General features: G+C 36.6%; 1 protein-coding gene across 4 annotated transcripts in view; it reads right to left on the reverse strand.

The window, feature by feature from the left end:
• Positions 1–27,824, reverse strand: part of LOC5563771 (tyrosine-protein kinase Btk29A) — a 417,823-nt gene that overhangs the window by 241,125 nt on the left and 148,874 nt on the right. The window contains exon 1 of one of the 4 annotated variants that reach the window (XM_021846348.1): positions 18,137–18,904. The exons of the other annotated variants lie outside the window; for them this stretch is intronic. The gene's annotated coding sequence lies outside the window, so the exon portion shown is untranslated. Of the gene's footprint in view, positions 1–18,136; positions 18,905–27,824 lie in introns of those variants that run through there. 4 annotated transcript variants of the gene reach the window in all.

Raw genomic sequence — 27,824 nt, forward strand, 5'->3', positions numbered from 1 at the left:
GAGCGTCGAGAAAAAAACTTTTTTTCTCAGTACGACGGATTGAACTTTGTTTACATTTTCAATTATACGCGGCGGTTGAGGAAATTTTCGTAAAATTTGGTGATTTATTGAAGTTTTACGGCGTGTGATTGGAATGAAATCCTTCAGTGACGAAGTACGAAGGTTTTCCATAGTGAAAATAAGTTCCCGGAGAAGTAAGTCACCCACGGGGGCGGGAAGAAACTTGTGTTGGAAAGTGGGTGTGGCTCAGTCGATCGCTAAGCATTTCTTCTCAAATCGTGTTCGTCCATGCGATTTCGGCGAAAAAGTGCAAAGTGGATAATTGAACTGAAGTTATTTACCGAAATACAGTAGTTTTATTGCATTTTTGGTGTACAAGTGTACAAACCATAACAGCTTTCACAAAATTACACTTGGATAATGAATCTATGTACCAGGTAAGTTTGAATATCCGCCCGTAGTGGAACATTTAAAGTTTGATACGACGAATAATAGCGCTTACGACGAAGTAGAACAAAACCCTATCAACTCAGTTTTTAAGAACAAAATTCCCTGTCCTTCTATTCAATTTTCTAGAAACAACAGTTTCACCGCAAGACAAAGACGGGTAGGAAAATTATTCCTTCTCTTGCCTGTCAAAATGGCCTGAGTACCTATTGTCAAACTTAGTGAGATTGTTTATTGGAGCAATGAATAGTACGTCATCCCGTTGGGTTGAAACAATGGTTTTCAGTCACAAGATACAGAAAGAACATTACAAATGTTAGTATACAGTTGTAATTTGTTTACTTGTTTATTGTACGATTTGTCCCTATTTTATTTTGTAACATTGGCGCCCAAACGTGGGGCCCAATTTATTAGTTTTTTTTTAATGAAATGCACGTCCAAAAAAATGTTTTAGTGCCTGCTTACTCAAAAGAAACCAAGGATGGTTGTCAATAATATGTGATTAGGCAGATGTGTTCTATCATTCTTGAAAATTACGATTCAGAAAAGGAAACTGCTCTTTGTTACTATGCAAAAATGAATCAAAAACCAAACCGGGAGAACCTGATTCAGCGATAAACTCCTAAACATTCTGGCAAACAACTTTATTTTCGTCAGTGAACCAGTTTGTTTGCATCCCCATCATTCAACCATCTCGGAAGCGATCCAAACGTTTTAGACAGCAATTTGAATAATTAAATAGATTATCTTCCAAAACTGCGTGCATACCGCCTTCCACTACTGAATCGTTTGACAAAAGTGCTTCAATGCGTACGGAACAGGAACTGGAACCGGCAAACGCGCAGAACCCCGAATCAACAAAACACAAACCGATGACTATGCGTGAAAAATCGTTCAAGGACTTCCTCGGACGAGAGCAAGTGTCACTCTTCATCACATCACCACAGTCAGCAGCATCTTGGCGGCAAGATTTGTTCCTCAACAGCACTTGAGAGGTGACAAATCCACACGATTTCACACTTTTTTTGTGCGGCGGCTAATTTTGACACCATCCGTTTCGGATTGTACCGTGATCCGTATCTCTTGACATTTTGGGAATACCTGCTTTGAATCATTGATACGGGGTAGCCTCAGCGCCTCTCGTGCGTCGTACATATTTGGTAGGCTGATTGGCACTTGGCATGTGCTAAGTATGTCGCACGTCTTCGTCGCGGGGATCTACCGTAACGCGCAGGGCTGGTAGCGACTATGACTTCTTGAAAGCATCTACAGTGATCCCTCCATGAGTCGATGTTCCATGACTCGATATCGACTCATGGAACCATACTAAAAACAAAATTTCATGGTTACTATGATGGTCCCTAGAAGCAGCTTTCCAAAGGATTGCTGTTCCATAACTCGATATTTCCATGAGTCGATGGTCCCTTCAATATCGACTCATGGAGGTTTCACTGTATATAAAAATGTCTGAACAAATATATAATACAATTACTGGAGGTAGTTGCGTGGGGTTTCTTGACGAAAATACCTAAAGGAATTGCCAAGAAGCGTTTTCGAATACCTTGCAGAAGAAATTTCAGAAGAAATCATTAGAAGAATTCCTGAAGCTTTTCTTCATAGATTCTGAGATGGAGCTCCTGAAAAATATGGATAAAAATTGCATAAGAGTCACTGAAGATATCCCTGGAGCCTCTATCATTTACACCTTATTTTATTCCTTTGATGGAAAAAATGACTTTAGAGATCACTTTGGTTAAAAAAAATACAGCCTTTCCATTATAAACAGAGGCTTCTTAGAGACTTGTATTAAAACAGTGGCCAAGTCTCTAAAAAGAGACCTGCTACCAGCCCTGCCGTAACTGGGTTCCGCATTGTAGTTTTTAACCTTTTGATCGGAGATGAACTTCGGTTTTAGGTAAGTTCAAGTCAATGGTCGGTGAAAACGTACACGCCTTTTTGGATGCTCAATCTTTGCGAATGATTCTCAGCACACGGATTACACCTGGTAAAGCGATTCACCCTCATCATCGTAGTCATAAAACCTTCATCTTTCATTACGCTCCCTGTTGGCCCCTGAGCTCGCGACGGCTAAACGAGAAAGTGAATAAAAAATTGCCTCTCAATCAGCCGCGACGCGACAACTTAACTTGCCTGCCTACAACCTACAACTACACCGTGATACTTAGCACCTATACCTCTATTCAACCATAAAAGTTTTGCACGCTGTTCGAAGCCAAGCAAGACACACTCTGCACGGTGACCCCAATTTTGGTGGGGCCTCTGACAAAACAACAATGTGTATAGTCGACGTCGCCTGGCAAAACGATCAGCTGGTTGATTGCCGGACTCGTATGCTGCCCATAAAAGCATAACTGTCCCTTGTGAACACATGAGACACTTTTTGTCATCGCATTGTTCATGGTTAAATATTCTAGACAACCAGAATACACGTATAACAAAACCATCTTTTGCGATATACGATGCTTATATGTGCAAAGATTCCGCATAAGCTGTCATCAAAAGGCCTTATACGTATAAAAGTGGAGGCGATATAGGTGCATGTTATATATGTTGAAAAATGGCATACAATGCGAGTGAATTGATTTTTATTGTGAAATAATTTTTAAACTTATGCGACTTAAATCATGACAACAAAGTTGATCTGACAGCTGCTGCGAATTGATTCGACTTACTTTGTACGTATATACGGAACGAAATAAAATGTTCTGATATACTCGGAAAATAGCGTTTTATACGAGGACACTCATGAATCAAACGATTTCAATTACCGTTTTGTGCGGGTGTGATTTACACAAGTAAACGACTTTCTATATAAAATTCTCATGCGACTTCTGGATGTATAACTTTGCAGTTGATACACTATGTTTGTAAATGTTATGCAAAATTATGAAGTTTGTGCAGTTCCAGTATGAAAAATAAAGGCATAACAGTCTCTATATGAACTTTCAACCCAAATAGCAACTGCAAAATGTGAATTGTGTTAAGTTCAATATTTTTGGCTGATCACCAAAAGCAAAAAAGTTATTTGTGTGTTTGTGCTAAATGAATATGCAATACATAAATGTACCAGAAAAGTATGAATATTCAGTGAAAAGACAAACTTCAAACCTTAAGCGCTATTTTTCAATGCCTGTTTTTTCCCAAATGGGACACTTATGCTTTCATGGGCAGTATGGTGTGTAGGACGTTCGGGCAAGAGTACGTGTACGGCCAAACCAAACAATTGCAAAAAGTCAATCGCCACGACCGACGACAGCAGGGAGGGAGGACGTCGACAACTATTCAGTCCCAGGGATCAGTTGGGGAATTTCCCGAAATGCACCCGAGTGAAAACGAGTCCAATGGATATATAAAAAAACGGTAACTGTTGTTCTTTTCGTATGGATAAATTGTGGAATCGATTAAACAAGCTACTGCGAGACGTACGATCGACTCGTAAGGTGGAGTCAGTGAAGATGAGAGGGTTGGGCTGTAAGTTTTTGAAGGTTGTGAGTAGGTGGTGGTCTATTTGTTTAATGTACGGGAATGTCGTATAGCTTACCAGATATAGGTCATCCTGTATGAAAACCATAGGCACAACTACTGGGGGTGCAAGGGTTGCCGTGTGGGCCTAGAGGTTATTAAAAATTCAGACAGAATATTGACATTTTATAGAACATATGCTGATATTATAGTATAGATTATAGTATAGATGAGATTTCTTTGATGGTATGATGCGTTATGCATGGCCCTAGGCTGATCATTTGAAATCTGAGAATTCTTCTAACAAGGATCTTCCAAGAACCTCTCTCAAAAGAAGTTCATTAAGATTTTTCAAATACTCCATTAAATTTCTTGTCAACAACCTATCGATCATTTTACAATTTATCTACATTCTACTAAGTGTCTGCTGGATATCTCGGGTCCATTCAGATGAAAATGTCAAGAAGAACTGACCAAGCAGCTTTTATAAGACTCCAGCTCATTTTTTTATAAATTCCCTCATATTTTAAGCATGTCTCAAAGATAGGAATCTACCTTATCTTGTGAGGAATTCGATAATAATAGGTTGAAGTAATGTTAATAAACTGAAGCATAACTTCGCTAATAATTTTCCAAGAAAGCTGTCATGGGATTTTCATTGAGATCCAGATCTAGATCTAATCAGAAGTAAAAGTTTTGTAAAATCTAACAAATATTTTCCCAGGGGTTCCAAACATATTTTCACATCTCTCATCAACGTCTGACACTGATGCATTGAATCGAAGTTTTGGAATTTTAGGCGGGAATATCGTCTTGGTGAACATATCCAAGCAGAAACGCATAACCAGCACTTATACAGTGGGGGACCGAAATCCATACTTTTGCCCTATCGGTCGGGCAAGAGTTCAAATCTAGTGTGGAACAAAATTTCGCTGCCTGAAACACAAAATATGGCAGGCATACTTTACACCAGCCATGAACTTTTGTTTGTAGAAAAATACACACTAAATTTTCATCAAAAAACATCCAAAACACAATATGTTGGCACAAACATTGCAGAAGTCGCTCTTATTTGATTTTGAAGCACGATCAAAGCAAGCGAAGAAAAACATCCCATCCGTTGCGGTCCATGATCGGAAATTTTGCCCAAGTTGTAACAAGTCTGATAAACAGGAGCAACGAACGAGAGCTCCAAAGAGAGAACCATGATGAAATCCATTTTTCTCGCTTGTTTACCGTTGGTGGTAGATGTTTTACTTTACTGACACGAAAAACAATCCCTTATTAAGCTTGCTTAGAGGGGTTTCATCATGCACTGCTATCCTCTCGATCCGTTCAAAGTTGTAGCAGTATACGACAAACAGTCTCTCATAATATGCTGCATATTATGATAGTTACAGAGAGCGATACGTAAGAGATTCTCTCAACTTTCTCAGGATTTAATTCCTGTTTTTGTATCATACAATCATTAGAAATCAGGCTTCCGAATTCTCACTCACTCTCACGATAATGGATTTATCCCTCAAAGCAATTTTCAGCGATAAGCTGCCTTGCGATTTTATCCGTCCACAAAACGAAGCGAAAATAGATAATTACACATTTCCGCAGCTGTGAGTGGTTTGTTTTCTCTTTCTCCGATCCATGGAGAACTTTTCCTGTATCCATAGTCACGAGCAGCAGTTGCTTTTATGCACCAAATAAACCACACCTCACGTCAAGTTGGTGTGGTAGCATGAATAGCGTGCACGCATCGCGGTTGTTTTTAGCAATGTTCTAGGATCGAATCCCGTCGCCGGCACTAGTTTTTGTTTATCCCCATAGTGATAATTCTCGGGAGCAGTTGGTGAGCGAAATTATGATGGAGTGAAAAATAAATTATCCCTAGAGTGTAGTGATTTTCGGTTATCCTTCATTGTAGCTCCAGGGAAAATTAGTGTGAGCGATAAAAGATGTTCACGTGAGGAAGAGATAAAAACATTCTCCTTACGTGCGAAAAATCGTAGATTTCGCATCATTGATACGAAAATTCAGAACCCTGTTAGAAATACTTCAGTAGTCCAGGTATTGACTACACCTCAATTGGATTTAACTAATTATATTGTTCAAAACAATCGAAAATACCTAAATGAGGTATTGAGGGCTGCTTGAAGTATTAGAACACTACTACAGTGCCTTACCGATTTAGGCAACAAGGCGTGAATTTTATGTTGCCAAATCAGAGAGGTTGATTAATTTATAGCGGTGACCACTTGCAACTGTTCTAGAGCCGAAACGTGCAGCTTCAAGGAAAGACCTTATTGAAATAGCTGGTTTCGAATACGGGATCGGTCAAGATCGTGCTGGGAATTTTTTACGACTCTTTTAATTGCCTAATTTTGGTAATCAAGTAACAGGTGTGTCAAGTATGCAAAAAAAAGGTGGGACAACTTTAAGTTGAAAACAGTGGGAGCTTTCATAAATTATCGCGCTGCAATCAGTGTTTGTTTGTTTTATTTTTTCTGTCGGATCTTGGCATTTTTGATTTTTTTTTAACACTGGAACAACGAAACTGCCAGAATAGTTCGCACAACAAGGTAGAAAATGACGATTTTTGTAACGAGAGTCGTAAATTTACTTAGAGCTCTGTACCAAGTTGCGTACAACATATTCTTGCATTTTTTGGATTTCAATTGTTGAATAACCATGAAGACATTGAATTATTTTAACATATTTTTCAAATTTCACGTGACAGATTGAACTCCCTGTAAGTTTTATTAACAGGTTACTGTAAACTCAAGAAATAATTTATAACAAATAAATACATAAGTATTTGCTGATAAAATTCCAAACATTGTTGATAGAAAAACTTCTTGAGGAATTCTAACAATTTTAAAAGAAAAAAAAAAGAATTGAAGGAGCAATTGTTATAAAAATGCATTAAGGCAATTCTAACGTTACTAATATCCCAAATCCGAGAAAATTTTCGTTAAATGTTTGGATGGAACGAATTTATTGAAAAAATAAATCGTGATGAGAATCTGTCGTATTGGCGAAATTTTTAGAAAGGTTTCTGAATGATATGGTGGATGAATTAGTTGATTTTAAATGCAATTTTGGCACATTTATTGAAAATCTCAGAACAATGTGCAATGGGCTGCTAGAGAAATTCATGGCTGGAATGTCCAGCAAAAGAGTCTCCTCCCAAGAACTTCGAGAATTGTTGCTTCTAGTAGAATCAACAACGGCACAAGTACGGATAAAAATTCCGACCTCGCGTCTAAGTGATTTTTTGTAACATTAATGGAGATGAATTCGTAAAAGTAATGTCAGATATAATGCGGTAACAATTTGAGAAATTGTAACGAGCATTCTCTTCTTCTCGCAGAACACTGGGTGAACTCAAACTTTCATTGTCATGTGCAGTAAAAGTTTTAAGGTGAAATTCACGAATTGGTGAGATGCCACTATTTACCTGTTGCAAGGATATGATCAAAACAACTCTCGACTGTTCGAAAAAACATCAATCTGGTATAAATGCGACGCAAAGAAGGAAATCTCATAGATGTCATCTGTTTCCGTAGAATTTTTAACAAGAACTTGTGAATCACTTTTAGAATAGTTTCATGATTGAATCCTATATTCACCCTAAAACCCTAAAATTCTGCCGAACTTACTATAAATAGTTCTGCTAAAGTTTCTCTTAGATTTCTGCTAAGACTCTTGCTGAAATTTCTCCAGAAACATCTAAAACAAAATAAAAGCTTACAAAAGAACGTGAAAACATTTCCAGACTTTCGGCAAATTTTTTGAATCATGAAATACGTTTAATTCAATAAATTAAACTATGTAGCAATAATCAATACGGGTTACATGCTTCAAGAAATCTCCTAAAGATAAGCAATAATTTTGGAGAAAATAAGCTCTACGTATAAATATGTTTCAAACTACCCTTCTTTGCTCGCAATGTTCACCACTATTTTCAGTTTGATTTATTTTTACATTGTTTTAAGTCAAAATGGTAAGTTCCGGTACTAAATAATCAATTACAAATATTTATCAACGTGTTGCCAACATCGGGGAGAAATTGTTGCCGAAAACGCGTGTTTCTCAAATCAGGGGTAGACAAAAGTGGGTATTGCCAAAATTGGGAAGGTACTGTATTGAAAAATTTAAATTCTACATGTAAATCGGACATATATTACTTAAGTTTAGGACTAGAGGAAAAGCACTAATTCTCAATCTAATCTGTCCCAATTTTCGATACAAAGTAGGCCAAAATCGTATAAATGGGTCGAAAATTAGTGCTAGGCCGAAAATTGGTGCTTTTACCCTACCTATTCGAACAGGGAAAGAGCGCCAATATTCAACCTAGTGCTAATTTTTGACCCATTCCTTAGCCTAGTGATTAGAGTCCGCGGCTACAAAGCAAAGCCATGCTGAAGGTGTCTGGGTTCGAATCCCGGTCGGTCCAGGATCTTTTCGTAATGGAAATTTCCTGGACTTCCCTGGGCATAGAGTATCATCGTACCTGCCACACGATATACGAATGCGAAAATGGCAACTTTGGCAAAGCAAGCTGTCAGCTAATAACTGAGGAAGTGCTCATAAGAACACTAAGCTGAGAAGCAGGCTCTGTCCCAGTGAGGACGTAAATGCCAAGAAGAAGAAGAAGGTTTACTTTGTATGGGAATTCGAAAATTGAACAGAATTATTGTAGGTCGAAATCAGTTTGGCGTTTGTGAAATATGAAGGAGGTATTATTTGAGTTATTTTACCTCTTATGCAGAGCTCTTTAATAGCTAGTAAGTATTGGCAATTCTCTGAGATGAAATATTTTAGATAAGTATATTTCAGCAATTTTCTTGCTCGGGCCAATAAAATGACCAAAACACTTCTTTCTGTTATCTTTTTGAACTCTTATATTGGCCTTCCCTTCTAGAGCTTTGGTCAAAATTTAAGTTACATCGTTACATAAGAGGAACATTTTATTCTTTCCAATTTGTTATTTTCTGGTTAAGTCATGTTTGTTCAAATCAATGAAAATATTTAAATTACAACATTGTTAACATAAAAGGACAGCAATTTGGTTTCTATTGTGTAGAATTTCAACCTGTCAATTATTTTATAAAAAGGATATGATGTCGGATAGATCCTTCGAAAAAATCACTTCTCGGAGCGTAATTGTTTAAAGCAGTGTTTAGAATATTGCCTGTGTGGATAGAAACAGCCCATTAACAAAGATAGTCCAAGAACTTCTATATACTTTTTTAGATTGGAACTTTTCAATCTACATCTTCCTTTCAATCCACTCCACAAACTGTAAAATCGTAATGTTTTATCGCCTCTTTTTGAGAAATTTCATGATTTCTAATAGCCTTTAATGCTTTGACAATTGATTTTTCATGAATTGAGTACGTTCTGTATTTCTGTATTTCCAGGGCTGTTACAAAAATGAACCAGCCTAGGGCTGAAAATCTCTTAAATAAAGACAATAATAATAATAATAATAATAATAATAATAATAATAATAATAATAATAATAATAATAATAATAATAATAATTAATGGTTGTGTCTACAAGCAGAGAGGAGGCCTAGTTTGCAACTATGCTTAACACAATTCGATATGATCTTTGCATACAATAGGAGATGTAAAATGAAGTTTTTAATGATAACCTAAGATTCTTAAGTTAAGAAGAAAAACGTATAATTTTACATTGTCAATTAAAAGCATAGAAAACCTTAAATTGCTATTTAAATTTCGAAATTTTCTCTCTTCTAAGTTCACACTATAGTTTAAGTGGTGATGTTGTCGAGAGCGAAAAGATTGCCATTAATAAGATTAGATCGCCAATACTGTATTTTTCCATGAAATACATGGATAGGCAAGCACTATCATATTGTTTTATAAAATAATGTTGCAAAAAATATTGTTTTATTTATGAGATGTGGACAGTAAAACAATAAGTTTGAAATGCATGCCATTCATTGTATGAAAACTGTTTTTATCTTTATAATTTGTTTTTATGATAATTACCTATTATATTTTTTCAGCAAGCTATAAAATTTTATAAAAATTAGTTTGTAAACTACTTAGTTCAACTATGTGGATTTCAGAATAATAGTAGTGAAAGCCGATTTTTATACATAATGTTCTTTTTTATTTTATTATTTTTTTTTTTTTGTATGGTATTCAGTTGGAGCTGCCTGACAGATTAACTTGTCAAGGCTGAACCCTCGGTCTGGCTTTTGCCAAGTTTCTCCTCTACCAGGACCAATACTCAGACGGACTAGGCAATGGCGCCCATATGAACACTGTTTTTTTATTAGTATTGTGACTTGGTAGTTTTTTTAAAAATACCAATATTTCCTTGCTTTTGAGAAAAGGAAGCATTGTGCAAATCAGCAGCTCCATCAGATTTTTTGAAATAGTAGTGTAGTAGTGTCATTACAAACACTGTCTAGTCGAAATGGTTCAAAATACTTTGTCATTTAAATGCTATTCTGATTACTCTTGTCTTTTACGTAAGATTAAAGTCTTAAATGTCAATTGTCGTCAAGTCTTAACAAAATTTGGCTGTTTAGTAGTAGTTCTAGTTAATTTCAGGTCTTTACGTTTATATATCCTTAAAGAAAAATATCACTTTCATTGTCTGTTCAACAATTTCTCAAACTAGCAAGTGTACCCTTATGATCGATCTCAGCGTCTTACTTTCTATAGTCATTTTATAGTGAATATTTAAGAGTAAAGTTACCTTATGCTTTTATAACAGTCTCCTACATGATTCACTTTTCGATGGCAAATGCAATGCTTCACAACGCCTACTTCCTATTTGTAAATTTTGCGAAAATGAAGCTGGAATTAGACTGTTTATACATTGTTACAAAAGTGGTATTCCTTGTTATGGTAATGTAAAAACCATATTAAAATAAGAGAGAACTCTAAATATCTTCAATTTTATTATCACAAAATTTGTCATAGTATTGCACACTAAGAAAAAAATAATATTACATACGTATTAAATTTGATGGCATTAGAACTAAAAAATGCATCATTCTTGTAAAATTACATCCAATGTGACTAAAAAAATATAGTGATTCGAATAATATTCAGTCCATTGTGACGGAAAATTTACGTCATTTGTGACTTCAGTTTACTTCATTTTACTTGCTTCAAAATGTCGGGCACATATGACGTAAATTTCAAAGATTTTTTTAAGTGTGCAGTTGAAAAGTTAAGCACCAGGTGAAATTGCTCAAAATAATAGTAGTTTTGATATAAGCTGCATTATGAGTGTTTAAATTTTTTTCACTCATTGGTGTTCAAAAATGTCTTCCAAAGTTGCAAATTTAAAAATTTGGTTTTCAAAACAGATTGTAAGACGGTTTTATGGTGATCAGCTTAACCTGCAAAAGTTTTATTTAGTTATATTTACATCCAATATTGCATTAATTATACATACAATTTTCAGAGCTGCTTTCCATTAACTTCAAGTAATTTGTATTTTCTAGATTTACAATGCTCTTCACTGACAAAACTCCTAATTTGACTGCGGAGCTATCTATTGTTATAAACTTTTCTATTGATCCTAAAATTGCATAGGATAACCAACTTGACTGCAGCGCCAAAACTCAGCCAGAGTGTCCGCATATTATTCGCACAAATTTTGAAGGCATGCATTTCTGTAATCAAGCTGAACAAATTTAGCATTCCTACACAATTTAATATCTTGACATATTATATTCATTCATGATCAGTAAATTTGACACATTTCTGATTTCAAATATTTGAAAATCAAGCCAAATGTGCTGATTTTTCTTAGCGTATTTTCTTAGATTTTTAACGTGAGAGAAATGTTCTTCAAACTCACAGGATTTAAACGGTATATTTTTCTATTTCTATTAGTCAAAAACCTATAGGCCGTAAACATCAATAGAACATTTAGATTAGTGTCATTAAGAATTTAGGGAGTAACTATCTCTTGATTAACTAGCGACCCTCGAGAAAAATTACTCCAAATAAAATGAAAATGTTAAAATGTTACTGCTTCTTATATATCCCTGAACAACATTTTCGATATCAGTGAATATTTTAACTGAACTTTACTGCTCTCAAGGAGAAGACATGGATTTTCTGTTTTAAATAGAAATTTCCTAATTATGAAATCACGAATGTATGTATATATCTGCAATTTTTGCCGCATGATTTGGGAAATCCGCGATTTTCGCGACAGAGTTTTATCGACCCGCGATTTTCGCGCTTGGCTGGCCAAATCCGCTACAAATCCTCGAAAATTGCGAAATCCGCGAGAATCGCGAAATTCGCGCCTGTTGTAACAGCCCTGTATTTCACACGAATTGTAACACGGATAATATAAGAAAATATTCACTTACCCCATGCGGTAGAACAATGAATTAGGTTTCAATTCAATTCGTTTTTTAAGGGCTTTACCAGAAAATTAAAAGAAACGATTTTTTTTTTTCAATAGTAACATTATGAGATCACCGACACGAATTAAAAACGCAACATTCACTTAGTCAGATTGTATCAGACAATTTTTTTATGTTTGATAAGCAGGCCATCATGTAGAGTCCCGTGGGAATTGGAATTCTTGCCTAAATCTCAGCAATATAGGTGGTAACTGACGAATGACAAATCAGCTTGATGATAGACAAGGATTTGTCAACCGTTTATCTGACTTCCTGAGGGGTGTAGAGAATAGTTTGTGTTTTATGGGTTTTGAGCACATCTAAGGCACGAATAAAATAAAATGTTGTTTGCTGCTCAAGCTAAATAGAGTGGATGTGACGTGGCGAAGACGTGACCTAAACAATACTCAACTATTGGAGAATGAGTAAATCTAGTTAACAGTCAAGGATCATCTAATGGCTGAAAATCAGTAAGCCATAACATTATAACAGTGTGTAGTAATCAACGAAAGATATCAACAATCTACAAACATAAAGTTATTTTCAAGTTAAACATAAGTCTAAAAACTATATTTGAAAAATTACTTTAATTTAACTTAATTCGAGATTTGCATAACCATGCACTTCATTAGATGGTTGTGTTGAGAATAAGAAGAAATAAAAACAATAAAGCTGAAAGGTAAGATAATCTTCAAAATGAATGCCTTCACAAAGAACGGGCAAAACAATGAAACACACCATCCACGATAGTATCGAATCTTTCCACCAAATGACGCAAAAGTGGTAGAAATCAACAAATTCTTTCTTACTTCAGCGTCTAACACTCCACACTTGGTCACATATGCAAACCAGTTGCGACTCCAAACCGCCTCCGCCTCCGCCTCAGCGGAGGGAACTTTTGCACAACGCAGTTCTGCTTTCCCAGTCTGTCGAACCTTCTTGAAGAAAAAAGGCTTGAACCAAAGACGATGACGACGACAACGACCCTCCAAAGTTTGCACACCCCGGCCCAGAGAATACGAAACAAACATAACGGTAGTGTGTAAATGATATCCCCGAGTTGTGCACCCGGAGGACGACCGACGGTATCTTTCTCCCTGCTTTTATACCAGCACTAGGATGGCCCATAATGATCAAATTACAAAAATCATAAGTTACACTCTAGAAATTTGTTTGTTTGGACCTCCTAGAGATACGGTGGAAGTTTGAGTGGAATCTATCAACTTCAATTGAGGGTGGAACGAGTTTGAAGTTTGTATGGGGAAAATTTATCCTGATATGTGGGGAAAAACGGGTCCGACTACACTTATAACCATAGGTGGCGCTGATTTCGATCAATTTATTGATCGACTACAGCGCCGCCTATGGTTAAAAATGTAATTGAAGCCGTATTACCACATATTTGGTAAGTTTTCTCCATACCAAATTTTAAATTCGTTTAACTACCCTTAAAATTGACGGATTTCACTCAAATTTTTAGAGTAGATTCAGGAGGATCAAATAAACAAATTCGGGGGTGTAACTTAAGATTTTTACAGTTTATTTTTTCTCATATAAAAATGGTCCACCTTAACCAGCACTATATGTGCGCGATCGCTGTATGATCGCGCGACGCGTGTTGTAAGCACCCACCACTGCTAGTAATCTACATTGGCGAAGCCACCAATCGACGACCTCTGGATGGGTTACGCTACGCGCGCGGAGGACCACCTGATGGGGGTAGTGATGGTGATGGATCGTAAATATGCAACGCACACATATCGGGATCGATCGGCCGAGAGCAGTACATATGGCGACAACGGCGTTGGCACAGATTACTGGGCCATTGTAGGCATGGCAGGGATGCCATGTTGGAAGACATGGCTTCCATTTGTTGGATATTAGAGAAGAGTGGCTTCCACTCTTAGAATTGGAAGACATGCCATAATTTATCAAGATATTTGGAAAACATTTTAATAAAATCCTTAAGAGCAGTTCATATACATTTTTGAAGTATCCAGTTTTGATTTTTTTTTTCTATTGGTCTTCAGTACAAATGCTGCCTGAAAACTTTAAACTATTATTAGGAACCCAATGACGAATTACTACAAGAATTCGTAGAGAAGTTCGTGAAAAATCATCTGGAAATTTCATGGAAAAATATTTTCATAAATACCCGAAAGAATTCCTAGAAATATGTTCAAGAGAGTTCTTGGACTAATCACTATAGAACTCCATTAAAAAAGCAAGAGCTATCATTGACGGATTTTCCTTTGAGAAGTTCAAAAGAGTACCCAAGTAATCACTAGCCCGCTAATTCCCTTTTTTGACTTTTTAGGACTGTTATACAGCTAATATAGGGCATGTCAGCAGTAGAATAGCACTATATTAGAACGCAGAGTGAATTAAAGAGCTATTTGGTTACTTGAGTACTTGAAATTTCTTGGAAAAATCACTGAAAGATTCAATTAAGTTGTTTCTAGTGCAATCGGTGATAGATTTCACTCGACATGAAATAAAAAAATAATCTTGGAATGGTGCTTACAGATACTCAGAAATTCGTACAAAAACTAATGAAGAAATCTATCGAAAGATTTGGAATATCAGGAGATCAGGAGAAGGAAAGATTTGGAATACCACAAAGTCAGATTTCTTGGGGGTTCCTTGTTAAAATTCTTCAAAGAACTCCTGGTAGAATACTCAGAAATATTCTAGGAACAATCCATAAAGATTTTTTTCTTAAGACTTCTTAAAGCAATTCTTATAGAAAATTCCGACAATAAAAAACACCTCTGGGCATAGCCAGGATTTCGATCAGGGAAGGGCAAGCTACTTTGGAAGTCTATTTACGAATTTCACTCAAAAGCATCACTGTACACAACTTATTCATTCTTTTTGCATGCAACCAGGGTGTCTATTTAAAATCAGATTTTCAATTGCTGGATTTCCTCGGGTGCCCTAAAAATTGAAAATAGATGACAAAATTATCCTGTGACTTGATATTTTTTTTCAACCCTCGGTTTTGGAGGACTGGATCTAACTTATTAGCATAGCATGTCAATAGTTGCTACTCCGCGATTAATCGGAACATGTAAGAATTGCACTTCGATCCAAATGAATAAGGAATGAGACTTTCCAATTATTGTCTATCTATTAGCATTAGTATTAGCATTGAGCATTTCGCACAAATTCGTAGGTGGTACAGTCCTAGACCATTGTATGAGGATTACCTCCTTCCCGTCCGTTACCTGATTCAGATATTTGGGGCTAACCTCTAACTCTTAGACAAGATTGACGCATCCTCCAATAATCGAGAACTGTCTTGGCCACTTCCTTGCGAAAGCTGGAGAATGGGAAAGGATGATTGATTGAACACATACTTAAGAAAGATGCAGAGAACTCTACGACCTCTCATAGGTGTTACGGAATATTGTGGAATGTTGATGGAAAGGGTAGGGCCATAGGATACGTTCGATAGACGTTCTGGCCGACAAATAGTTAATATTTACGCATTGTCATGCACTGCTGATCAGAACAAACTCACAAAATTCCTTTTTCGATCCTCTAAAATCCATCGTGGCGTTGTCCAACAAAATGCACGCACCGCACGAAAGAAACCGACAAAAAACTGCAGTCCATAATCCGTTTTGAACCGAGCATCCACGAATCACACTCAGTTTTGGAATCAACACGTTTAACACATACAGGAGATAAAAAAAGCAAGTCGCGCAAAACAAATCCATGCTTTCTCATCTTAGTTTATCACAAAAGAAAAAAAAAACTATACGGGTTACGTAGCATTGGCCGAACCATTGGTGGTATTATTTAAAAGTTTAACACATGCAGAACAAATCTTCAGACCTTTCAAATGAAAAAAAAAAAAAACATTTGTATCACTTTAACAACATGTTTCCACATCATCCACATTTGCACGTGGCATAGCGCCATCCACTGAATCAAATTCTTCACCAGCCGAATTAAAACAAAAGAACGCGGGACAAAGTAAACGTAACGCAAAATTCAAAACGCAGCCGCCCGCGCGCACGGCTTGCTGCGATCTCGAAGAGTTCAACTAATGATGCATCGAAATTCAATAATTTCTCTTGAATTTCTTCAGGAATTACTCTCGGAATTCTATTAAGTATTGATTCAGAAATATTTTGAATGTATTCTCAGGAATCGAATCATGTTTTTTTTTTAGGAAATTAAAATTACATTACATTACAGCAAGTTATTGTGCTTCTAAATGACATGCGGAAATTGACTCGCGATAAGTCGAAAAAAAAATTGTCATTGGGGACTTTAATGCAAAATATCGCTCATAGAATAATTCGCAAAGCAATTCCAACGGCAGAATTCTTTTCGACGAGTGCTCTAAAGGATATTTTTCAATTCAATACCCTTAAGCACTGCTTGTTTTTTCTCTTTTAAAAACCTTTCAACTATTGATTTGGTCTTAACAGACTGTAATTCGGAAACGAGTTCTCAGAAAAAATATACAGGAGAATTTTTAAAATATTTGAATGATGGGAGGTACATATACAAGACGCGACGCGAGACAAGACATAACACTTATCGTTCTTACCATCGTCAAAAAAGTTAAAAAAAAATTTTACCTTTTGTCGACCGTGTGATGGGAGGTATTTTGTAAACTTCTTCAAGCTTAAAAGGTATTTCTATGAAAATTACAAGGATAAACGTTTGGAAGACAAATTATTTTGAAGAATAATTGGAGCAATTTCTTCGGGATTCTTTGAAAAGTGTCTGGAATGATCCATGTAGGAAACCTTCGATAATTTTATCATTTTTTGGTGAAATTTCTCAGGATGACAATATCTGAAAAAAGTTTACGGAGGAGTTCTCAGAGGTATCTCTGAACCATTTTTTGTTTATTCTAAGATTGAATTTCATCAAGGATTCCAAGAGAAAATGTCAAAAGATATCCAAACTTTTTTGTTTGTCGTAATGATCGACTTGATGAGGCTTGTGGATGAATTGCAATCTTCATTCATAGGCGTATAAAGCATCAACTATTTCCGCAATTTGAAACAAAAATGTTTGTTCCTGTTGAAACACAGCTTGGTATGGTATACTTTCATAGCTGCCGATTTACCTTTTTAATGAACTGGGCTGCAGTTTAATTTGCTTCAAAATTACTTGCGAAAATTAACTCGCGATAAGTCAAACAATTTTCATCATTGGTGACTTCAATTCCAAACATCGCTCATGGAACAAGTGATTCCAACGGCATAATTTTATTTGATGAGAGCTCTTCAGGATATTTCTCAATTCAATACCCTGATAGCCCTATATGTTTTTCCTCATTTAGAGACCTTTTCTACGATTGATTTGGTCGTGATAGACTCTGTAACCAACTGGTTACTCACGCAGATTTTGATTCTGATCATGTCCTTGTTACATTTCAAATATCCCATGGAGCGAGTCTCAATCCTATCAGCTCCACTTTTAATTATTTTCGAGCCAACTGAAATGCATATGAATAATAATCTTGAAATTAACATTTCGCTGCGAACGAAACTTGACATTCAAAATGCTCTTGAAACTATAAGGATAGGATTCAATCTGCAATAGGATTAACATTGGAAGACTTGGACAAATGTCACCTGGCATCCCTGATTGTAAGGACGTCGAATGCGATCGGGTTTGTGAAAGATGAACATGATTACGTTACATGAAAACGTACGTTAGAATAATCTAGTTACACATAAAATAGTCCACACGATAAATTGTTTTTCAAACTGCTCGTGGAATGCTACCGGGACGACAATGTTTAAGTACGACTAACAAAAATTGCTTACGTCTGCCTTTTATAAGAAAATTGCTCCAGTCTTCCTCTCCAGTTTCTGCACCCAGTTCACTGCATCAGGCAACTGCAAAAACTGCCATCGAAAACACCGCACTCTGGCTCACAGGGGGATTTCAATGCTAACTTCAGCAACTCTTTTCCTTCTTCTGTTGTTATTGCGTTATTCTTTCTTCGCGATCTCCGCAGACTCCACCACTAACAATAGCAACAACCAATATCAGCCCAAAGTTGCCAACTTGGGACCAATCGCACACGTTCCACAAATCTTTTCGATTTCAGTATCACTGGTTTTTCCTGTTTGTTTTCTTCTTCGCACTACTTTGGCACTCTGCACTGATCGACACACTCTCTTGGGGAGTACAGTAAGGCCCTCCAGCCCAGCCTCTCTCTCACGAAAAGCACCTTCAACTTCGAACCACCAGCTGAACCAGTACCAATAATAATACAAAACCATCAATTCGGAAACGAGTTTTCCAACTTTGTCACACTTATCGACGCGACAGACTAACAGATCCTCAGGTAGGTCAATTTCAACGCCCTTCACCCGAGATGATCACTTGTCACTTGCTTTCAACACTGTTTGAACCGAATCTCTCCCTCTGCGCTCACAGAACCCCAAGAACATAGAACTCTAAGAAAAAAACGCAACGACACCAAAACTGGGAACGATCGTACAGCGTGCGGCTTATCGTCGGGAACTCTACCATGGAACTGCGCGAGCTGGATCAAAACATGATCATCACGGTCTTCGTCGTCGCCATCGTCATCGGCTGCAATGTTGGCAAAACATATACACAACCGCCCGACTCACTGTAATCCCCGGGTACGGAATCGAACACAAGCCCACACCACGGTGTGTCTGAGACTGTTATGGAAGAAAAAAATGACCATCAATTCTGCACTCAACCATGCATCGAAAGATATCCGCGCCGTGAATTTCAATATGTTTCATCGAAGGAAACAGAAGTATTTGAATATTCAGGGCCATTTTTTTGTCAATAACTGTGGAAGTGCTCATAAGAACACTGCTGAGAAGCAGGCTCTGTCCCAGTGGAGACGTAACGCCAGAAAAGAAGAAGAGCCTGTTGGAAATGCATTTTAGAGCCCATTCACAAATTTCATAACGCTGTCCCCCTTCAGCGTGGGTGTCTTAACGATGTTACGGCCCATACAAAAACTGAAAAATATTCATACAAAAAGCGTTACAAGGAGGTGGGTGGGTGTCCGAAATGGCCAATTTAAGCGTTATGAAATAAATGAATGAGCCATTATTGATTTTTATTAACTTGCATGCAAGTTATCCAGCTCGTATGATATTGGTGCTTAATTTGCTACAGAAATCAGTTTTTGGCGCTAAAAATACAAATCAACAAACTTTGTAATGCTTTCGAATTTTCGAATTTTGTATGGCGGATGCAAGCGTGTTTAAAAATTTGATTAAATTGATATTATATCGGGAAATTTTAACCAAACTATGCTTTGCACATAAGATGAAGTCCTATTTTGCATGCACGATGGATTTACTTAAGGTGAAACAGTTTGGAATCAACTTCTAAGATTGCACTAAAACTTCAAAGGCACAAATCTCGCGAAGAAAGCATCCCACAACAGTGCAATTTTTATTTTGGCTTTGTGCACTAGCAGGAACATTTGCCAACTATTTATACAGTTTTGTGCCTTTGAAAACGTGAAGGGGGAGAAGTCGGCCATTGTGCCGGCCATCTTTGGACTTCGAGATGTTTCACCTTAATAATCGAAACAAAATCATAGCTTAAATTTCATTTAAATATCAATTGTATCAATATTTTCACAATTTTGACCATCTGTAGCACAAAATTGTGACGTGCTGGAACATTTCGGAAAGTGGCAACGGATTCAGCAGCTCCGAATTCACTGGAGATACTTAATTTGATCTTTGAGACGATAAAGGAACGATGTTCCACTGTGATATAGAATAGATTCGATCGTTGAGGCTTTGCTGCATGGAATGGTTCGATGGTTGCAAAAAAAAATCCAACTAAAATACTCGATTGTCAAGAGTAGATGTCAAACTGCCTTTGACGTCTGATCACCGTTGCATTGACGTCTCCATATATAGAACAAACGTGCTTGACTCTTTAACACGCATTTGTTAAATCAGTGCATTTCATCAGCAGAAAAGACATATCTTTATTGTTGTTATTTGGTGTTCAAAAATTATAACTATTGCTCTGAAAATATGACTAAATTTTATCGACGAAAAGCAAAACCATAATGATTTGAAGTTTTGGACCTACACTCAGCGATATCAAAAGCACCACCCTATTTTTCTGCAGCTTTACAAACAATAGTCAAATTATTTTTATGAGGGGCACTGTGAAATGAGCAAACATGGATTGAGATTGGAGCGTAGTTGAGTTACATGATTCATGAAAAACTAAATAAGAAACAAAAATATAAATATTTTCATCATATCATTCTTAAACAGCATTTGTTCTATAAAATTTATAATTAGAAATCAACATGTATGATATGTGTGAAATAGAAATTTCCACTTAACATGAATCTTAACTTTTGACTACCATATCATTTAGTCAATGTCAAAATAGTTTCATGTCAATACAGTGGGATTTCACTGGTTGGGGCTCCGCTACATGAATGACTCGATGGTTGGATGTTCGCTGGTTAGAACAAAACCAAACTAAAAAGCACTCGAATGTCAAGAGAAGATGTCAAACTGACTTTGACGTCTGAGCACCATCGCATTGAATTCTCCATATATATAGAACAAATGTGCATGTGCGTTTCGTGACGATTTGCTCTCAAGATGCGTCAGTCTGGAGTATTTTCACTGGTTGTCAGTGGTTCCAACTAACGGGTCAGATTCGCTAATTAGAAGGTAGTCGTATTTCAAGCGAATCCCCGCTGTAGAGCAATTTTTATTTGTATTTAGTACAATCACAATTAAGAATTTCAGATACATCTTTTTCAAAACTCAAATCTATCTATACTTTTTAATAGCAAATTAATACCATTCTGCTCTGTTTTTGAACATCAAAAAGTAAAACTGATTTTGGACATCAAGGTGAAATGTTCAAGTAAACTGAAAACTCGGCAAAACATCGTTACTAATCAGGTATGCTAAGCATTATTCTTGGCTTAACCAACAACTTAGAACACCAGCCTGCTATTTAATCTGAATCCTGAGATATTAATTTTAATGGTCCTATTGGCAAAATATGGAACCAACTAAACAAGTAATGTGTAGCCTTTGAACAAATGAACAACTTTGCTGAAGCGACTAGTGCTCTGATATAACTCAAACTTGAGATTTAAGGGTTTTCTAACATTTGAGGCTCACTAGCGCCTCCTAGTGGCAGTTTTTCGAGTTAAGTAGACATGCAACGTATAGCACTTGCTGAAGTAATCATTCTTCAGTATCTTGTACTGTATCTTGAGATAAAGAACTCCATAACTAATATATGGGCTCCATATAGTACCATTTTGTGAGCTTGCGCCATAATACGGTGAAATTCCCAACTAACCAAGTATAGTGGCCCTATCCCTGTTATAAATCTTAATCAAAGATAGTATTGCTTTACATAAGTATAACTCTTTCTGAGATAAAAAGTCCAAAATTTCTGTTTGTTGCTAATGTGGACCTTTTATCACAACAACCCCTCTTCGCAATGGACCATACCCATTTTGAATTTTCTTATATTTTTTAGTAAAATTAAATTAAACTTCGAAAATTAAATAAAAAATCAGTTCAAATTTCGGTTCACTAATAAAAAAGTTACAGCCCTTCAAAGTGCTCTAGGTTCATATTGATTCCAGAACACAGACAAAGGATTTATAGAGTTCATTTATAGAGGATAACAAACCTTAGAAGAATAATCAATATTTTCAGAAAAACTAGAAAAGTTGAAAAATCATACATATCAAATACTGGACTTTTAACATACTGGCAGGCTTACGGTAATAAGAACAAAACCAGAGAATAAACTGTGATTTGATTTATAAGTACTGTAAGTTTTAACCAGCTACAACAATATAATTAAAAAAAAAGTTAGTATTCTAACAATGAGATTTCCTCTCTAGTCTGCACATTTTCATCTAATCACTATATGTTTACCCTACGACTTAATTCAATTATATTTAACAATTTCGCCACAGAATCAATAAAGGAAAGCTTTGTAATAAATATAAATGGCTTGACATGACTTAAACCGAGTTGAAACTTATTTAAACGACTTAATATGCCTTAAAAAGACTGAAAACGGTTTAAAATGGCTCAAAACGGCATAAAACAGCCTCAAATGACTTAAAACGGCTTAAAATTGTTTATATTGGCTTAAATCCGCTTTAAAATGGCTTAAAATGGTTTAGAAAGGCATTAAACAGCTTAAATTTGGTTAAAACGACTTTAGACAGCCTAAAACGGCTTTAATTGATTTGAAACGGCTCCAAATGGCTTAAAACGGCATAAAAAGGCTTAATATGATTAGAAACGGCTTCAATGACTTGAAGCGGTTTAAAACGGCTTAGAACGACATAAAATGACTTTAATTATTTAAACCGGTTTAGAATTCGTTGAAACTGCTTACAAGGGCTTAAATTGCATTAGAGAACCTTACAATGGATAAAAACTCACGGAATGGCTTAAAATTGCTTATACCAAAGTAACCACAAGCATTAAAGTATGACCGTATTGTAACATTTATTCAGCTACTGTAATGCATCATTGCTTTCATTCTACAATATTCGAGCAATAATTGCTTTATTGTAGCAATGAAACGTGCATTAATGGGATATGCTTCATTGCATCATTTTACTCAATGCTTCATCGCAACAAAGACGGCAAGACTTCAATGCTATATTTATTGTCACTCCTTTTCTCACTCAGGTTGATAGTCCATTAAAATTAACCCTTTGGCATAAACACATAAAATTCTCCACAAGAAATCTGGTTGAAATTTGTAGATTTGAATTATAAAACCAAAATTTGAAAACATGAAAAAAAGTTTTCGCGACGACCTGGAATCGAACCACGGACTTTGCGATCGATAACAGACTGAAAACAAATCAAAATCTGAACAGCAAAAAGTGACAGACGCGGTAACTTTGGAGTGCAACAGTCGTGTTCACCAACTTATTTATAACTTACTGGGCGTTGTTTTAAATTGCACAATTTTCCCGGCCAATACTTGCAGCATTCATGGTCCAGAGACGGAGGATTTTTTTTAAATGGGCTTTTTCGCAAACTGTTTAGCTAGTTGGCGTACGAGGGGTCCACCAGTTAGAGAAAACCGAAAGTACTACCCTTTAGTTTTTGGATGTACTAGTGATCAGTGACATAAAATTAGAATTCGAACAATGGGTGCCTATTAGACTGGCTCTTAAACAAAAAAGTTGTAAAACTCGACGGGGCACCCCCTAGAAATGTGCCTTTGGGTAATAAAAATGCTCTCTCAAAATTTCAACTCATTTGATTGCTCCCCCAGCTGGCGCATTCAATTCGAAGTTTGTATGGAATATACGTTTTAAATATATTTAAAATTGACCCTATGTCACAGTTTCGTTCCGTATACTAGTTGTTCGCGTTCAATCAAGCCCAGAAAGACAAATTCACTAGTTGATACCCTAATGAACATAGTTGCAGAAGGTTGTATCTGGATTTAAGCTCATTTTCATTAGCCAGAAACATCTCATAAAAAATATTTTTTTTTTAGAGGCACATAAAAATGGAGACCTAGTATCTTAAAGAAACCTGCTACCAGCTTTAGATATATGAATCCTGTACTGATCAAATAGAGATAATATAATCATCCGCGTTTTGGTAAGTTGATAAAGTTTCATACCCGAAGGGATCTTCACTGAACAGCTCAAATAGCGTTTTGATTGCGGCACAGCCGAATTTTTGTTTTTCGTTTGAAGCGAGTTTTCTGGTAAATGGTGTTAGATTTGTGTTTCGACGCAAAAATCCTATGTCTTAAACATATTATACCATGACTTACTGCTTCAAAACAATTTCCCTTAATGTAATCTAAATTCCCTGAGAACTCCAGTTTTTTTTTCAAGTTCAATAAGTTCTCTGATAATTCCAGGTTTTTCCAGGAAGTAAAAACCCAGATTAAAGTACATATTGATTATTCTTCTATGGTCAAAAATTTGCTCCACCTTACTCTGCTAGATTTTTCGTAGACATGAGAATATTCCTTAAAAGTGACTCTAAATCTTCATATCATTTTCCTCAAATTCACGAAGAGTGGGCCAGGACACCATTTTTTTTCGAATGTTGGGCGTAGGATTGATGGTCACTTTTTTCGTTAACGGTTTCAGTCACACCGTACACACGATTAAGCTGATCATGAAGAGTGGTCTGTCTGTCGGACCGCCCGACAAACAGACAGACATCGCTGCACCAATACCCACAGAGGCGAAAAACTTGCTTTTCAAGCTTTTATGCTGCTTGCGCTGTGCTCTCTGTGTATCGTTGAAATGTGTGCTTTTTGTGTTGTGGCTGCTTTGCTGCGCTGCTGGTTATTTCGTACGGGTTTGGAATCGGGGATCGATTATCGGCGGTGAGCAAGTAAAACGACTCGGCTTACTGCCATACGACAGGTTCTTGTGGGGGTGTGTGTATGCTGAGCACGAGCATCGCGCAGATCGTATAAGGACGTCTAATGGGACTTCTTGTGTGAATGATTCGGGGAGGGTACCGCTACTTATTAGGGTTAATAAAATTGGAATACATACATGGTGATTATCGATAACTTACCTCAATTTGTATTTGGGATATCTAAGGAGGGAAAACGCATCGGGACTTACCTGAAATAAATAAGAAAGTTGATTAGGAATTTGCGTACGATGGTTGATTAGAAAAAGATGAAAGGAGCAAATTATAAATCAGATTATAAAACAATAAACATTCGAAAGTTTGGTACATAACCTTTTTTTTACTTCTAAGCAGGGATTGCAGAATATGTTCTCAATTGATTTAGAAGCATAATCAAAGCAAGTGAAGAGAAATATCGTATCTGTATCGGTGCATGATCGACAATGTTTTGCAAGCTGTAACAAGCTTGATAAATAGCAGCAGCAAAAGAGAGCTCCAAAGAGAGACAGATGATTAAAGCCATATGTTTCGCTTGTTTATCATTGGGGGTAGGTGTTTTACTTAAATGGCATGATAAATAAACCCCGAATATCTTATAGCAATAGTGCCCACAAGGTTTGGAGCTTGTTTAGATAGGTTTTATCTTGCACTGTAATTCCCCGATATAATCAGAGCTGTAGCAGTAGACGATAAACAGACCCTCATGATGTGTTGCGGATCATGGTTGTTACAGAGAGCAATAAGTGAGCGATTCTCTCAATTTTCTAAGAATTCAACCCCTGATAATAGACCTTCGAGCTGTTTAGTTTAATACTTATAAGTAAAAAAAAACTGAATTTGCACTATACCATTTAATTTCCCTAGAATTTGTATCTTTCGACAGATACTCAAACTTTGAAATCAACTGTAAGGCCGTCTTCATTGTCGTGTACTAGACTCGACTTCTCTAGCACAGGTATCTGTCAGAGGATACGAACTCTAGTGAAATTAGAAGCTATAGAACTAAAGTCGGTTTTCATTTACTTTTACTATCATTTTGATTTGAGTAACAAAAAAGTACTCATGTTGATTAAATTTTATCCTTTCTGTGGCAGAACAAAATAAATTTTGTAATATGAATGCAAATACTTATGAAAGCAAACAAAGCCGAATAAAAATAAAATACATAAAAAGTATTTTGTGGATGTCAGGTATAGAACTTGAATAAAAACATTCACAAAACGATCAGCTCTGCACAAATAAACGAGTTCCAACCTGATTGCCAATGTGTACGTAGAGTGCATAAGATCGGTCGTCGTTAAGCTGCGGATCGTGTCGGAAAGTAGGTGTAGGTACCTTCTCACTTGATCCATCAGCCAGCCAGTCAGTAAAAACTTCCCCACCTGGACGACGGACCAGCCAAGACATTGCATCGGAGACTCACCACAGCCGACAATGAACGCGACGGCCGGCGACGGAGACGATAAGCTGGATTTAAGTTATTGCGGGATGATGATCGATATGCTCGACCCGTTTCAACGAGTGTGCTGTGCACATGCTCACCGCTTAGGCTGTTCGGCACGCACTCGGGCAGTTAGATGCATAGTAGACCTGTTCACTATTAGAAGAAAAAAATCATTGATTCCTCGTGCCCCATCAAATTCTGAATTTATTTACGGAAGCAAATCGGAAGAATCCACAAATGAGCCACTTTCTGTGGGTAATTCAAATCAATTTATTGGATTTATTTAAAATTTTCACCATAAATGATTATGACCACACACTGATTCTGTCTTATCTAGTGCGGTTCACGTTGTTTTTATTTATTTGTTTATTTATTTACAGCCTTTGATTTTTTTTTTAAATTCGCGCAGATTAATTCTTGATTTGAAAGCGGTTCACGTTGTGCTAGATAGAAAATTTATTCGTGTTCAGTCGAGGATGGAGTGCCAGCTGGTGAGCTCGTTTTATGCTTTTGATAACACATTTTTTATCCTGACAACGTAACATATAGGTAATTTTCAAACAGACTACGGATGGTTCGTCACTACAAGTGTCGTCATAAGCTCTCATTTGTGTTTTATATAATTTTCTTTTTTCGCCATTACTCAAAACAACCGATGAGTAGTTCGACATTTTGAATGTCGATTTCTTTTTTTATTCTTCTACCAATATCTCTTCTTCGCGAGACAATTTTAAGTAAGAGTCGTATATTTCTTCCTTATCCATGGATTGCATCACCGACCAAATGTGACTCCCAGCACTTTTTCATCCCTCACTAATAAACACCCTTCTCGCGGTGATTGTGGAGATGCGGTCTCTGGAAGCAGCAATCGTTACACTCTAGCATTCCTTTCCCATCGCAACAGACTGTACAGACTTGGCCAGCACCGTTATTGATCAATAACACTGCGGAACACGTTTTTGTCTCAAGCATCATAATAACGCTGTTTACTTAACCTTCCAGGCGTCGCGCGGTTTGCCACTGTTAGAACCACCACGCTGCTGTTGTGAACGAAAAGCGAGGTTTTTTCAACAGTGTTGTACAAAATACAACAGAGCGACGACTGAAGTGTCAATAAAAGATTGCTGAATCCATTGCCGTTTTCAAAAATATCATAACACGTCTAGTTTTTGAGATATTGGCTGTTGAAAATGCAAAATTTGAAAACTTTCATGCAAATTTGCCAGCGTGTATGGCAATTTATTTGCTTAATTTGCCACACAGGCATTTTTGATCAGAGATTTTTTGTTTCAAAATCTCGTCCAGAGAATGCAGAAACTGCTTCAATAATTTCTTTAAAAGATTTACCAAGAAATATGTCAGACATTTTTCAGAAATTCTTGCAATGACACCTCCAGAGACCCCTATTAGAATTGTTCCACAGATTCCTCTAGAGATTCTTACGAGATTTTTCAAAGGGACTCCTCAAGAACTCCACAAGGGATGCCTCTTGCTGTTTCTTCATAGAATGCCTCATTTTGTTCCTTCAAGGATTTCTTCACGCTTATTTGTAAAGGAATTTTGGTTAGAAAATTCCACCACGAATTAATTCAGTTTTGTTTCATAGAATTTTCCAGACATAGTTCAGACATTCAGGCA

Source organism: Aedes aegypti, chromosome 2, assembly GCF_002204515.2.
Source record: "Aedes aegypti strain LVP_AGWG chromosome 2, AaegL5.0 Primary Assembly, whole genome shotgun sequence".
In the NCBI taxonomy this organism is placed as follows: Eukaryota; Metazoa; Arthropoda; class Insecta; order Diptera; family Culicidae; genus Aedes; species Aedes aegypti.